The sequence below is a fragment of the Varanus komodoensis genome, unplaced genomic scaffold (assembly GCF_004798865.1).
Source record: "Varanus komodoensis strain SLA01 unplaced genomic scaffold, ASM479886v1 scaffold78, whole genome shotgun sequence".
In the NCBI taxonomy this organism is placed as follows: domain Eukaryota; kingdom Metazoa; phylum Chordata; class Lepidosauria; order Squamata; family Varanidae; genus Varanus; species Varanus komodoensis.
In genome coordinates, this window is record NW_025336455.1 from 1,244,188 (window position 1) to 1,256,953 (window position 12,766).

The 12,766-nt window shown below is 55.7% G+C and overlaps 1 protein-coding gene across 1 annotated transcript in view; it reads left to right on the top strand.

Moving 5' to 3' along the window:
* Window positions 1-424: 424 nt before the first annotated feature.
* The window catches only part of LOC123035272 (zinc finger CCCH domain-containing protein 3-like), a 111,104-nt gene continuing 98,762 nt past the window's right edge, over window positions 425-12,766 (top strand). The window contains exon 1 of the mRNA XM_044453262.1: window positions 425-446. The gene's annotated coding sequence lies outside the window, so the exon portion shown is untranslated. The remainder of the gene's footprint in view (window positions 447-12,766) is intronic.

Genomic DNA, 12,766 nt, shown 5'->3' on the forward strand with positions numbered 1-12,766 from the left:
AGGTGTGCAGCAGCACTGCTTCTCCGCTCCCGTCACCCTCTGGGCTGCCCCACTGGAACAAGGAGCTGTGCCAGTCCAAGGACCCACTCGCTGGAGGTGCTTCCCGGGAGACTCATTTCAGGGCAGGACTGGAGACAGGCAGTCAGCACTGCCCGGTGCTACTTGAGTAGCCGCCTTCGAGCTCAGCACTCCCTGCAGGCCATGTGCAGATGACTCCAGAGTGCCACGAGGTCTGTGGTGCCTTACGTTGAGCCTCGCTGCAGCGGCCGCCAAGATGTTGACCCTTCCCAGTCAATGTCCCTCTTCTTCCTCGAAAGTCAAGACTGAACTGTGCTTGCAGCCCCGTGCAGGGAGCCCCTGGTGCCCCGGGGCTTGACTTCTGGCTTCCCAGGTGACTCTCTGGCCTTACCTGACTGATGGCAAATTTCCCAGAGGCTGGGCTTGCGGTACAGTTAATTTTTTTCAGTTTGGCGTACATGGTTGGGCACTGTTTTAAATAGGGCTTTGGCTCTTGCTTTAAGGGCAGTAGTAAACTTTTAAAGGTGATCAATAGGATATTAATCTATTGGCATATATCAAAGGCCTGGTCCTAATCTTGCCCAAACTGGGGTTTACTCTTTTCGTGGCCGTGCTTATCAGTTTGTTGAAATGCGGTGCATGGAGGTGGCCTGCCAGTCCGTGGCCACAGGGTGCCTGCTCTGGGGTCAGCAAAATAGTCATCTTGAGAGTCTTACGGAACTCGGAAACGTTGGGCACCTCACACTCTTTCCTACGAAGCTTTGTGTTAGTAGCTGTACTAGATGAACGTTAGCTTTGATGTTAGTTGTCTCTATGTGAGCAAGGGATGGTCACGTTCTGTTGAAGGGGAAGTGGTGGGGCTTTGGTGATACCATGGCAGCCGAGTGAGTGGTGCCCGGTGATGCCTGCTGAGTGCGTTTTATTGCGTGTCCAGCACTCCAGCCGGAAACCTGGCAGGATCAGTCCTGAGGTCTGAGCAAAGGTGGTTCGTGGATCTCACGGAGGGCATAAATGTGCATGCATCGTTGGCCTCTTGTGGCATCCGATCCTTTTAGAGGTATCCCCATATTCTTGAGACCTCTTTTAGGCACTGGTATACACAGGCACTGCTCCATTTTTCTCTTCCCTCTCCCTCCCTTTTATGGCTGATTTGTTTGTTTATTTCGGTCTTAAGTGTCTGCCTCTCTCACTTGACTGCTTGAAGAGTGGTGCTGAAGGCCATGGTAGGTGCCTGGAAGAGGGGAAGGCAGCAGAGATCCTTGGTGAGAACATTGGTGGAGACGGACCCACTATGGCCAAGAAAGCTTAGAATCATAGAAGAGCAGAGTCGGAAGGGGCCAGGAAGGCCTTTGGGTGTCGCAGGACACCACGTCACACCATCCCGAAGCTTCACTTTGGGCCTCGCTGCACTGCGGGTCTTGGTGGGTACATCTGTGGGGTTGCATGCTGGATGGGAAGATGGGCTGGCCTCAGCTGCAACCCACAGGCATCCGACTGTCGTTCCTGCCCACCAGGTCAGGATCTTGTGAGGCTGAAGGTGGGGGGAAAGGAGCTCTGAGCAGGGAGGGAGCTTGATTGGGTTTTTCAAGGATTGGTGGCCAAGGAGTATCACCCATCTCCTCTCCTGCCACCAGGAGGGCAGGCCTGATACCCCCTGCAGTTTCCTCCTTTGTGCACAAAGCGTTGCGTGCAGCCATATTCTACAGTGGAGCCCTTCCGGGATTCGCATCGGTTCCGTAGGTGCTTGCAGGAGTGGCACCAGTGCCATCGTGCAGGCAGACCAAACGAGAATCCGCTGAAACACTCCTCAGTCCTGACCAGCGTTGCCATGGCAATGCACATCTTTTGGGGTCCACTTTGCACTCCTGACTCGGCTTCCAGTCCTGCAGTGCCTTCCCTTGTGTCTTGACTTGCGTCTGGACCTGCCACACCAGGTCGGTGCCTGATCCTTGCCTGTTTCCGACTCTGCCTTCACCTCTGGCCCTACTGGGTCTTGCCACGTTCCCCTTCTGCCTGCCTCCCCGCTGCTCTTGGTGTTCCTTCAAGGATGCACGCTGCTTTCGTTCTCCAGCAGCCACAGCCACGAGTTCAAAGTGTTTCTCGTGGGTACATCATCTTGTAAGCCAGCCGGGGCTTCTCTGAATCTCGAGCTGGTCCCAGGAGAGAGTTCCAGTCACAGAAGTTTGGACATGCCATTCCTGGAGAAGGAGCTCATTTACTCTGAAGTGGCCGTCTTCCGAGCTTTAGAGGTGTGGGCGCGTTTTGTCTCTTCCCTCCACCCTGGAATGACACCACCTTTGGAAGACCAGCTTTGCTTCGCTTCGCTTCCATTGGGATAGACAGTGTGCAGTAACAGAGCTAAATATTATTTATTTATTTATTTATTTATTTATTTATTTATTTATTTATTAAAACATTTTATGCCGCCCCATTCGCCGAAGCCTCGGGGCGGCTTACAACAATATATATACTAATATAAAATATGCTAACATAAAAATAGCCAGTGAGCACAACATGTGAAATCAGCGCAAGGATGCAGATGGCGTCGAAGGATTAACTTGGCACGTAGACATTTTCTCTTTCTTCTTGCACCATTCCTTTTGGTCCTGATTTTAGAACAAGTCTCTTTGACTTATTTATTCATTTATTTACCTGACCTTTATGCCGCCCAACCCCCCCCCCCCCCCTCCAGCATCTCCCCGCAAGGGCCACGTTGGCGATTCCACTCCCCCCAGCATCAGGTAGGGGGCCGGGCCCCACACACTAATAAGCTAATCTGCCCAGCAGAGACGCGGATTTCCGGGCTGCCTTCATTTCCTATATAGAGCAGCTCAGGGCATCGGGACATTCAAAGGATATTTTGCATTTTGGTTTAAAAATAAGCCCAGCCTGTATTCCATAGCCTGGGGAATTCAGTAATGGTTTTTTCACATGCAAGGCTTGGAGATGCCCTCAGTATTGACACAAGACTTTGCGTGGACAAAAGCTCTCCTGTGGGGAAGGAGGATTGCCCCCCCCCCCCCCCCGAAAAAGCCCAGAGGCTTCCTCCAGTTAAGGCCAGAGCGCAGCCTTCTCCTCCCTCAAACACGGCGGCCCTGCCCTGGCTTGCAACCTGCCCATCTGTCATCCGTCAGGCACAGCCTGCCCAGGGGGCCCCGGGGCTGTGGTGACGACGGCATGAGCAAAGCTTTCAGAACGGGCTGTGCGGCGTCACCTGCTGCCAACGAGACAAGTTGGCCGGATTTGATGACAGGCACTTGGGATGGAGGCGAGCGAGCTGTGACGTCCAGCGCAGCACCATCGGCTGGCCGAGAGATGGCATCGCCGTCGCACCCAGCTGGGGCAGCAGGGGAATCGCTCTGCCTCCCCTCCCTCGAGTGACGGCCGGTGGGCAGCTGCCTTGCCCTCACTGAGGGAAGGAGGCCTTGCCTGGGGGCAGAGGGGGCGCCGGAACCCTGGCTGCTAGGACTTCCATGCCCACGCGGGGCCCGTCCCTTCCAAAGCCCTCTCTTTTTGTTTCGTGGGATGCGTGTTTTCCTATCTCCCAAGTCAGCAAGGTTTGTTGGCTTGGCCACACAATACTATGGAGTGCACCCCCCCCCCCCAGTTTAATTTGCGGTTAGATATCTGTTAAGTTTGCATCCACTTCCCCCAGTCAGCACTTAATTGGCAAGTCACTTGATTTAACAGCGTGGGAGCCGGCACCGGAAAAATGGCTTGAATAAATCACCGTCTGACGCCAGAAAATAGATATAATCTCAACATTAACTACATTAATAGTAGCAGGAGCCGAATTAAGAAAGCCATAAAGTATAGGCAGGAGAGCATAAATTATTGCCATCTCTCTGTCTCCACGCTCCCTCCTCTTGCCCACCCGCTTGCGATCAGAGGTGGCTGAAACGAGCCGGCTCGGTCCTGGAGGACCCGGCAGAGACGATTCCCCTGATCGCTGGCTCAGCTGGCCGAGGAGCAGGAGCAGGGCGAGGGCTGCGCCGTGCCGAGGAGCTCGATATTGATTTCAGCAGCTTCCCGAAGGGAAGGCCCTTGTCCTCATGCTTGTCACTTAGGTTTCTCCTCCGGTGCGGCTGGGTTAAGAGCTGTGCTGGGGTGCTTGAGAGCGTGAGAATTGCTGCCAGAAGGCTCCCCCCTGCATGCGGTAAGCAGCAACCCGCCACTGGTAGTTACCACCCCAGGCAGAGTCTTTGGTAGGGTGATGTATGGGTGTATTTATGTACGTTTCTGCGCTGCTTGTATATGCAACACAGCGATAAAAATGCTTCTCCGTAAATGCTTCTACTAGTCTCTATTAATTTCCCAGAGGCACAGGCACTGTGGGAAGGAGGACGCAGACTGAGTGGGCCTTTGGTCTGATCCAGCCGGCCCCGTCTTATTTACCTGCCCACGTGCATCTTGGCTCTGCTTTGGTCTGGTTTATCTCTTTACGTTCTTCTGGAGGTTCCCTGCTTGCCATCAGAGGTGGCTGAAACATGCCTGCTCGGTCATCCCCGGTGACCCTCTTCCTGATTCTTTCCTCCTTCAATCTGGTCCAGCGGAGATGTGCGTCCCCTCATGGTCTGACTCCGTATCAGGGGGCCACTGGTGGGGGTTTTCTTGAAAATTTTGAGTTGGGAAGTTTTCCGCTCCACATCAGAGAAGCCCGCTTTCTTTCTCTGGTACTGTGTGTAAACTGACTCATCTGCTCGGAACGGTATCTTGCCAGGTAGGAAGTGGTGATCACAGATGTCAAGCGGGGGCCACACTGATGAGAAACCTTCTGTGTGAGAGCTACTTCAGGAACGTCCGGGCTGCCTTTGCACAGACCGGCAGTGGGGGCTCTCCAGCGTTTCAGGCAGGGATAGTGACGGGGAGTGGATGTGGAACCTGCCACATGCGGGGCACGTGCTGCGCCAGGGAGCCACGGGTCTTCCCAGCAGCCACGGTCTGTCCCCAAGCACGTCAGAGCAGAAGACAAGACCTGCACAGCCGTCTAGACTGCTGGACTTCGCGAGGACCGTGCTGCCCCGTCTCACCTCTTTCAGCTGAGCTTTCTGCCACCTGCCTTTCTCCCCCCTCCTCTCTTCCAGATGGGGCACAGGCTCCTGGCACCTTGGGCAGACCAGCCGGGTGGGAGAAGAGAGGGGCAGGGAAAGCGAGGGAGAGGGAGCGAGCGAGCAGCCTCAGCCGCTGCTGTTCCAGGGCAACTTGCCCAGCACGGCCAGTTCTGAGCAGCACATCCTGTGGTGGTGGACTGGAGCAAGGGCAGGCCCAGAGGGGTGCCGCACGGCGCCCCTGGGGCACTTCCGGTGCCCACAGCCAGGGGGCGTTGGGTGCTCCAGCCCGTGTGGATGCCCGTGGCTGAGACAGGCCCTGCTCCGGGCAACGGGCAGGAACACGCAGGGGCAGCAGCCCCACCGCCCCCGTCCCTGGGGTGCCTCCCAGCCTCCCGAGAGGTGACAGCAGCACCCGCCTTGCCATTGGGAAGGGCTTTTTCTCACCGGAGGCGGAGGCTCTTCGCAAGGGGGGGGATAGATGCGCAGCCCTCCGGTCCCTCCTGGGGGAGGGGAGCACCTTCTGGGTTCCAGGCATTCCTCTCCTTCATGTAGCTAATTAATTAAATTTGTATAAAAGCCACCCGTTAGCACAATGCTCTCTGGGCAGCCTTTATGATAAAATATCAATACTAACATTAATAAAATAATGCAATTAAACTCTTGTAATAAATAGACAAAATAAACCCAATAATAGTATAATCAACGCAGCGTTGATGTTGTGCTCTGCCTGTCTGGTTAGATGAACACTAACCACGCTGCTGCCTGCATGGCAAGCTCGATGGAGATGGACTGGCGTGCGTGTGTGTGTGTGTGTGTGTGTGGAGCGGGGGCAGCATTAGGGCTTTTGGCAAAGATGTGGCTCCGAGTAGATGCAAGACAGAGCCACAAATGATGCAGATCGTGCCCGTCCTCCGGGGACTGCTCTCTGGGGGCAGCCGCAGTGGCTTCACAGCGCCTTTCTGCTGGCTGTTCATCCTCGCAGGCGGAGCGCTTCCCAGGCTGCGCTCCCCTGGGTGCCTCCCTCGCCGTCCCCATTTCGGTGGCCCCGTGTGCGGCTGATTGCCAGCTCAGTGACTAATGCTGTCACAGACGCGGCTTCAGCCCAATTTTATGGCGTTGTTAATTCAATGTTTCCAGGGACTTGATGGGCCCATTTGCACAGACCAAGCAGGGAGGGAAAGTCAGCAGCTCATTCACTTTAGCTCCAGAAGCACGCTTGACGTCCTTTGGGAGGCGCCGCTAAAACCGGAGGTCCTTCCTCTCCCCAAGCAGGAATGTTTCGTGTTTGTTTGGGGGCATGAGTGCTCAGCAGTTGACCGACCAGGTAGAATTCCCGTTATTGGTACCTCAGCTATGGGACAAGACTATTTAATGGCTCATTTCTCATCTGAATTCCCAGTGTCCTTCCCACCTAGCCCTTAAATTGCCTTAATAACTCTTGAGGCGGAGCATTTCCAGTGTGTCAGGAAATGAGGAAAAGCCGAGATTCTGCTACATGAACAACTTTGCATATATTTGCTTATCTTTGCATGATTTATTCTGCCTCTGGTGGACACGGGAAGCAGCAAGGAGCCGTGCCCAGCTCCCGCCTGCCACTCTGCAGGGTTGCTGCTTGTTTCAGACGGCGCCGAGCCAGGTGGGCCCCGGCCTGACTTGGGGAATGGCCCCCTCTTAGCCAGCCTGCCCTGGCAGCTGAGGTCTTGCCCGGCTTTCTCTGTGCAGGGTGTTTATTTTTCAAAAAGTGAAGCCTAAGAACCCTGAAAGAGCCCCGCTGGGAACCTGAACTGAAGTCCACCACCTCCGGCCTCCCCCGTTGGCAACCCAGGACTTTTCTGGGAAGCTCGCGAGCCATGGACAGCTTTGGGGGTCACTGCCCATGTCACCAGTTGTGCTCAGAAGTGGACCAGTAACCAGTGTGGTTCTTCAAGCACTGGAGTGAGGTATTCCAGCCCCCATCAGAAGCCAGGCAGCTGGACTCTCTGTGCCCCTCCTCCGCAGTCTACTTATAAGGGGTCTTTAGTCATGCTTCTTTCTGCACGGAAAGTCTCCAGATGGTTTAACCTTTCCTTCTGCAGGAGGTGTTCTGTTCCCTCTCCCCACCACGGTTCCGGTCGTCCGGCTCTGTGGCGGAGATTGTGGCTGTGGCGCTGCGTCCTTTCCTAATTGGGCCGCGTGAATGGAGGCTGCAGGGCACTGGCTGCCCTGGGGAGGCCAAGCCGAAGTGGTGGGTCTCCTTCTCACGAGGGCGCTGAGCTCTGGCCCGGGGGACCAAGGGCGTTCTCTCACAGCCCAGGTGGTGGACTTGCGGAAGGCGAAGCAGGGGGAGAGTTGCTTGTGCGAGACCTTCAGGCACGTGGCGGGGGGGGGGGTGTTCCAACGCTGATCCTGTTCACTTTGGAACCTGCCTTGCCCCGCAGCCTGGACCGGCGAGGCTCCCCCCAAAATGGCAAGCTCGCTTCGTGTCCGCTGTGCTTGGGTGAGCAGGCGCCACTCCATGTACCCGCAGACCTTCCTTCCACAAGGGAAGGCCCTCGGGGGTAGAGGCTCCGGCATGGATCCTGGGTGTGCGTGCGCATCTGGAGAGGGGCTGCCTGCTGAGTGTGGAGACCACAGCCGTCGGTGTGCGAAGTCTCTCTGGGAGGACACGCTGAGGGCTGGGTTTGCATCACCTGGCAGTTAACTAGGACTCATCCGACCCTTCCTGGTTCTTGGTCCTGGTGGGGAGGATTCCTGGCCTGTTCTGCTGCAGGGGCAGAAATGCAGCCCTGCTCCTGCGTGTTGCTTTTCATTCGTTTGTTTGGGTTGTGCCCCAAGGGGATACCAGGGCTCTTTTTCGCCACAGCCCTTTTCCTTCTCTTGCAGAAAAATTGCATTGATTTCCCCCCTCTGACCCACACTTGTAAATAGCTATTTCCCCTGTAATGTTGGAACAGAATGCTGGAACTTTTCTCCCACTCCGCAGCATTCCAAGAAGCTGAGGAGTGTGAGATTCAGGAGAGGGGAACAGACACGCTTCTTTATAAAGCAAATAATTAAACCCCAAGATGTAGCGCAGGTCCCCGCTTTGGGTGGCTTGCATGGGGATTGGCCAGTCCTTGGAAGAGAAGTGGCTACTAGTCATGGTGGCTGCATGCCTGCTGGAGTATCAAAAACCATGTGCCTGTGTGTGCCAGTTGCTGAGGAACATGGGCAAGAGGGGGCTGCCCACAGGTTTCAGTGGACAGTGGTTGGCTGCTGCGTGGACAGCAGGGCTGCGTTCTGTCCTTACTAGATAAACATTTTCTGGCAATTTCCTGGCAACTTCTTTGTCATTCCATGCTGTCAGGGCATTTGTTGTCAGGACTTACGGTGAGCACCCCCAAAACACCCTTTCCCTGGCAGCCCTGCTCAGCTCTCGCAAACTCCAGGTGTGGGGAGTCAGTCGGGGGCTGGCCTCCTGCTGCTGCCTCCACCAACTTCCTGAGCGTCCCTGTCTCTCCTGGGAGAGGAGCAGCAGCTGCGGCGTCCCTTCGCCGGGGCTCAGAGAAGCACACCGTCCTCCCTGGACGAGGAGAGCAGCTTTTCCGTCAGTTCTGGAAGGGTGAGCGGCACCTTCCGCTAGCTGCACACCCCCTGGGTGAAACAGGCCTCTGCCCTGCTGCCATGCGCCGGCCACTGGCCGCATGCGCGTGTGCACTCGGGGGGGGGGGTCTGACAGCCAGAAGGTGCCCCCAGTGGGCTCTGCCTCCAGCGCCGCCTCTGCGTGGGGAACGCGCTTCGATGGCCAGAGTGTCAGCGGCTGCTCTAAGGAGCGTCTGCTGGAACTTCCAGAGCGTTGCAAAGTTGCAGCCTGAACTTTTAAACTTTAGGAGAAGAGCAATCTCTCTCTCTCCTTCCTCTGCCACCCCCACTTCTCTTTTTGTTGGTTTTCAGCCTGCTTTGCAAAGTACCAATAGCTCTGGTTGAAATGGATTTTTAAAAGTGTCATTTTATGGAGAATTTTACTTTCCATCTTGTTGTTTATTAGGGCTCTTAAAGGGAAAGCTTGTAACGCGTTCATTGATCGAAATACCAATTGAATAGATGTGAGCACATAAACTAGCCCCGACCCTTTAATAACGGCGCAATATCCTTTTGTAATGCTGGCAGTGCCATCCGTATGGCCGAGCCAATCCCCGGGCCCTGATGGGCGCCTCTGAATCATTTTTATACATGATGGCAGACACAGGAATTGAACAGCCTTAACTTGGCTTTAAGTAGCCAGCCAGGACAAGGCCCAGATAATGAAGTCCTGGGAACAGGTGTGCCTTAAATCTCCTTTTCCCCTTGACATTCCCATCCCGCTTCTGCCTCAGTGAATCACAGGGGCTAAACCGGATTTGAAACCTCTGCTTTGGCCAGCAGTTAGCTTTCCTGGAGAGCGCCTTTGAGGGAAAAATGGGAGTTGGTTTGCCCAGCCCTCGATCGCCATCTCTTACAGTGGCCGGCAGGCATGTGCTGGTGTCCCTCAGGTGCCCGGGGGTCTCTACTCGGTGAGCCCATTCGGTCACTGCCATGGAATTAGGGACACGGGGTCCATGGGAACTCTGGGGGCATCTTCAGGGCACGAGGCTGCAGACTGGAAACAAACGTAACGGCACAAGGACCCTCTGCTAGATCAGGCTGCGGTGGAGCCACCCAGCCCTGCCTTTGGTTTCTGCCGCTGCTCAGCCAGACTCCTCTGGGAGCCAAGAAGCAGGGCATGGTGGGTGAGGCCCTGCAGGCCGCCCCCTCCCAAATGCCCAGAGCGACCGGGGGATGCGCACGGTCAGGGCAGTGTCCAGAGAAAGGTTGCTCGGCTGCTCTGCCCCTACCGTGAAGAGTGGGCGTCTCCTGGAGCCCCTGACTGTGCGGATCACCCCTCCCCTGGGGGCCTGCTTGTCCACAGAGCTCTAGCCAGCTGGCCCATCGTCTGCTCCTGCCATACAAACAGCCACCTGGCAGGGCTGCTTTTTCAGCAGCAGCCTCCCTCCCAAGCAGCTCTTCTAGACATGGCATTCCAGAGTTTCCATGGAACCACAGAAGGGTAGAGCTGGAAGGGGCCAGAAGGCCATCCAGTCCACCCCCTGCTGTTGCAGGACACCAAGTCACACCACCCCACTCAGAGGGCTGCCCAGCTTCTTTTTGGATGTCTCCAGTTGGGAGAGCCCCCGACCTCTCCTCCCCTGTCCAGTGGTTATGAACCAAGATAAATTAACTCTGCACTTTTTTCAGTTTACCCTCCCAGAGAGTTTTACAGAAATGAAATGAAATGAAAAAAATAAAATGCAAGGATTTTTGCCTGCATTGGTCTCAGCAGTGGATTCCATCCTGGCCAGTGCCTGCTGCCTCTTTTTGCCCCTGGATCCCAGGCAGATAGTGAACAGTCTGTATATTAACAACACAGGGGGTAATTTCAGGTGCAGTTCTAGGTAATTAAAGTCAGTTGAATCTGATTTAGGTAGCATTACCTAGTGGTTTTGGGGAGTCAGTCCTCTAAGACCGAAGTCCCAGCTCCTGGAGGTATGAAAGCCTCCCCCAACTTCTTGGGTCCTGTGGCAGGACGGCAAAAAGAAGTGCTGCATCGAAAACGCCTTTGTCCGCACCGGCTGTTGCTTTTGCTGAAGGGGTGTCCTGGCCCTTTTCGCTCTCCCCCCCACCCCGTCCCACCCCTGCCGTGTTTTTCATCAGGGTTACGTGACTGGAGCGGAGCAGTGGCCTCAAGGTGCCCAGTGAGGATGCCCTGGGAAGGGCTTGTCACGCCCAAAAGGTCAGCCTGAACTCAGCCCCCAACTGTCACCCCTTCGCTCTCAGCGCTGCGGCACCGCTTCTGGAGGACGGCTGGAATGTGGTTCTTCACAAGCCAGAGGGAAGGGGAAGAGATTCGGGACTGCAAGTGGCCGTCGCGCCGGGCCTCTGCCTGCTCTGGAGTGGCTGCCAGGAGATGCGCTGGGATGCCTGGCGTTCCTTCCGTCACCCCACCAGGTGATGGTCAGCCCAGTCAGTAAATTGTTTCATTTGTCAGTGCAGTTTAGTTAACCGGTCCCGACTATATTAGGAAAGGCAGTTGCAATTAAGCGACTTGACATTAACAACACTTTCAAATTAGCAGAGAAACACTTTTTTTTTTAATCCCCCAAATAATGAGGCGTCTGGGCAGCGTAAGCCTACTGAAGGAGCCCACTTCTGATGTGACCCGGCAGCCTTGAGGAGTGGCTGAGCTCAGCGGTTTGCGGGAGGCCGCCGTAAGGGACGTCTCTCCCTTTCCGTGCCCACCTCAGCTTGGGACATCCTTCTCCAGTGGATGCCCCCAGGTGCGTTGAGCTACAGGTGCCTGCATGCCCAGCCAGTGCAGGGGGGGCCGGCGTGGGAAGGCTGGATTCGTGCCTGGATGGCAGCCGGGGGGTCCTTTTGTCACTCTTAATTGCCTCCTGGCTGAAGCATGAAATCCATTCGTTTAGAGATGGCTTTAAAAGGAGGGGGAGAAAGTCACAGGGGAGAAAATGGCATCTCCATGGCAGAGCAGCAGCATAGCCCTCGACACCAGACGCCGGGGCAATCCAGAGTCTGGCCTCCGCACTCTGCTTGTGAGAATGGGGGCATTCCTTGCTGGATTCTGCTTTTCAGCCCAAGCAGCTTCTGAAGGCAGAGGATACCTGCGCCCCAGGTGTGTTCCTAGCCCTCCTGGCCCTTGGTTGCAGTTCCCATTGCGAGAAGCTGCAGAGCTGCACATCTGGAGGGCCCTGGCTGGAGAGGACTGTCTGGAGTGTGCGAGGGGAACAAATGGAGGCACCGGTCGGCTGAGTAGTGGAAGCAGAGCGGAGGAGGATGCAGGCCTCTGTCTGAGCCAGCGAGGCCATTCTCTGTTAAACTCCAAGGGTGCATCTCCATGGCCTCCCCGCAGGCTTGTCCATAAACTGCAGGAGCAAGAAACTGTGCCAGGCCAGTGATGGACTATGCCTTGCCATCTGCCAATCCTTCACTTCCCCCCTTTACTGAAACCTGCACTGCTTGCACTTGCTTCCTGCCTCTGCCTCTGCCTCTCTGCCTCTGCCTCTCTTGCTTGCCCAGGTAACAGGGAATTATATTCTAAATTCCCCAAATGCTGGCTTCAGTTTGCATGCGATGCTGCCTTGGGCAGAAACAAAAGGGAGATTGCGAAGGTTGTAGAAAGTCTGTTGACACCTGGCCCCTCTTGTGCAGGCCTCTGGAAATGACGAGGTGGAAAAAGTAATGGAGCGGTCAGACTCAGGGACGTGTCATGGGACGTTACAGGCTATTTGCTCTTCTTGTTTTGCTTTTGCTGCCCGAGCCGTTAAACCCCCTCCTGCGCTTTGGCTATTATTGACCGATAAGTGATAGCGGAAGCAGCCTCCCTGTCTCAGGTGAGGCGTTTTCTTCACCGTCTTGCTTGGTTGTGGGGAAGGCTGGGGGTACACGGGGCTTGTCCACCTGTTGGAGAGGTGCACCCCTTGTCCCTGCTAGGCAGTCGTGTTGCCTGCCAGGTGTCCTGGGTCCTGCCCCGGACAACCCCGTTGGAAAGCATCTTGAGGGAGGGCAGGCCAGGGCCTCTGCTGGGTGTCCTGGAGAGCTGTGGCCCCCCAGGCTGGCCAGAGGTTGGACTCATATGTCCAATCTTCGTGGGGGGCTTGGTGCTGACAAGCCAGCCCCGGGTGCTGTCGCTGAGAGCTTTGCATTCA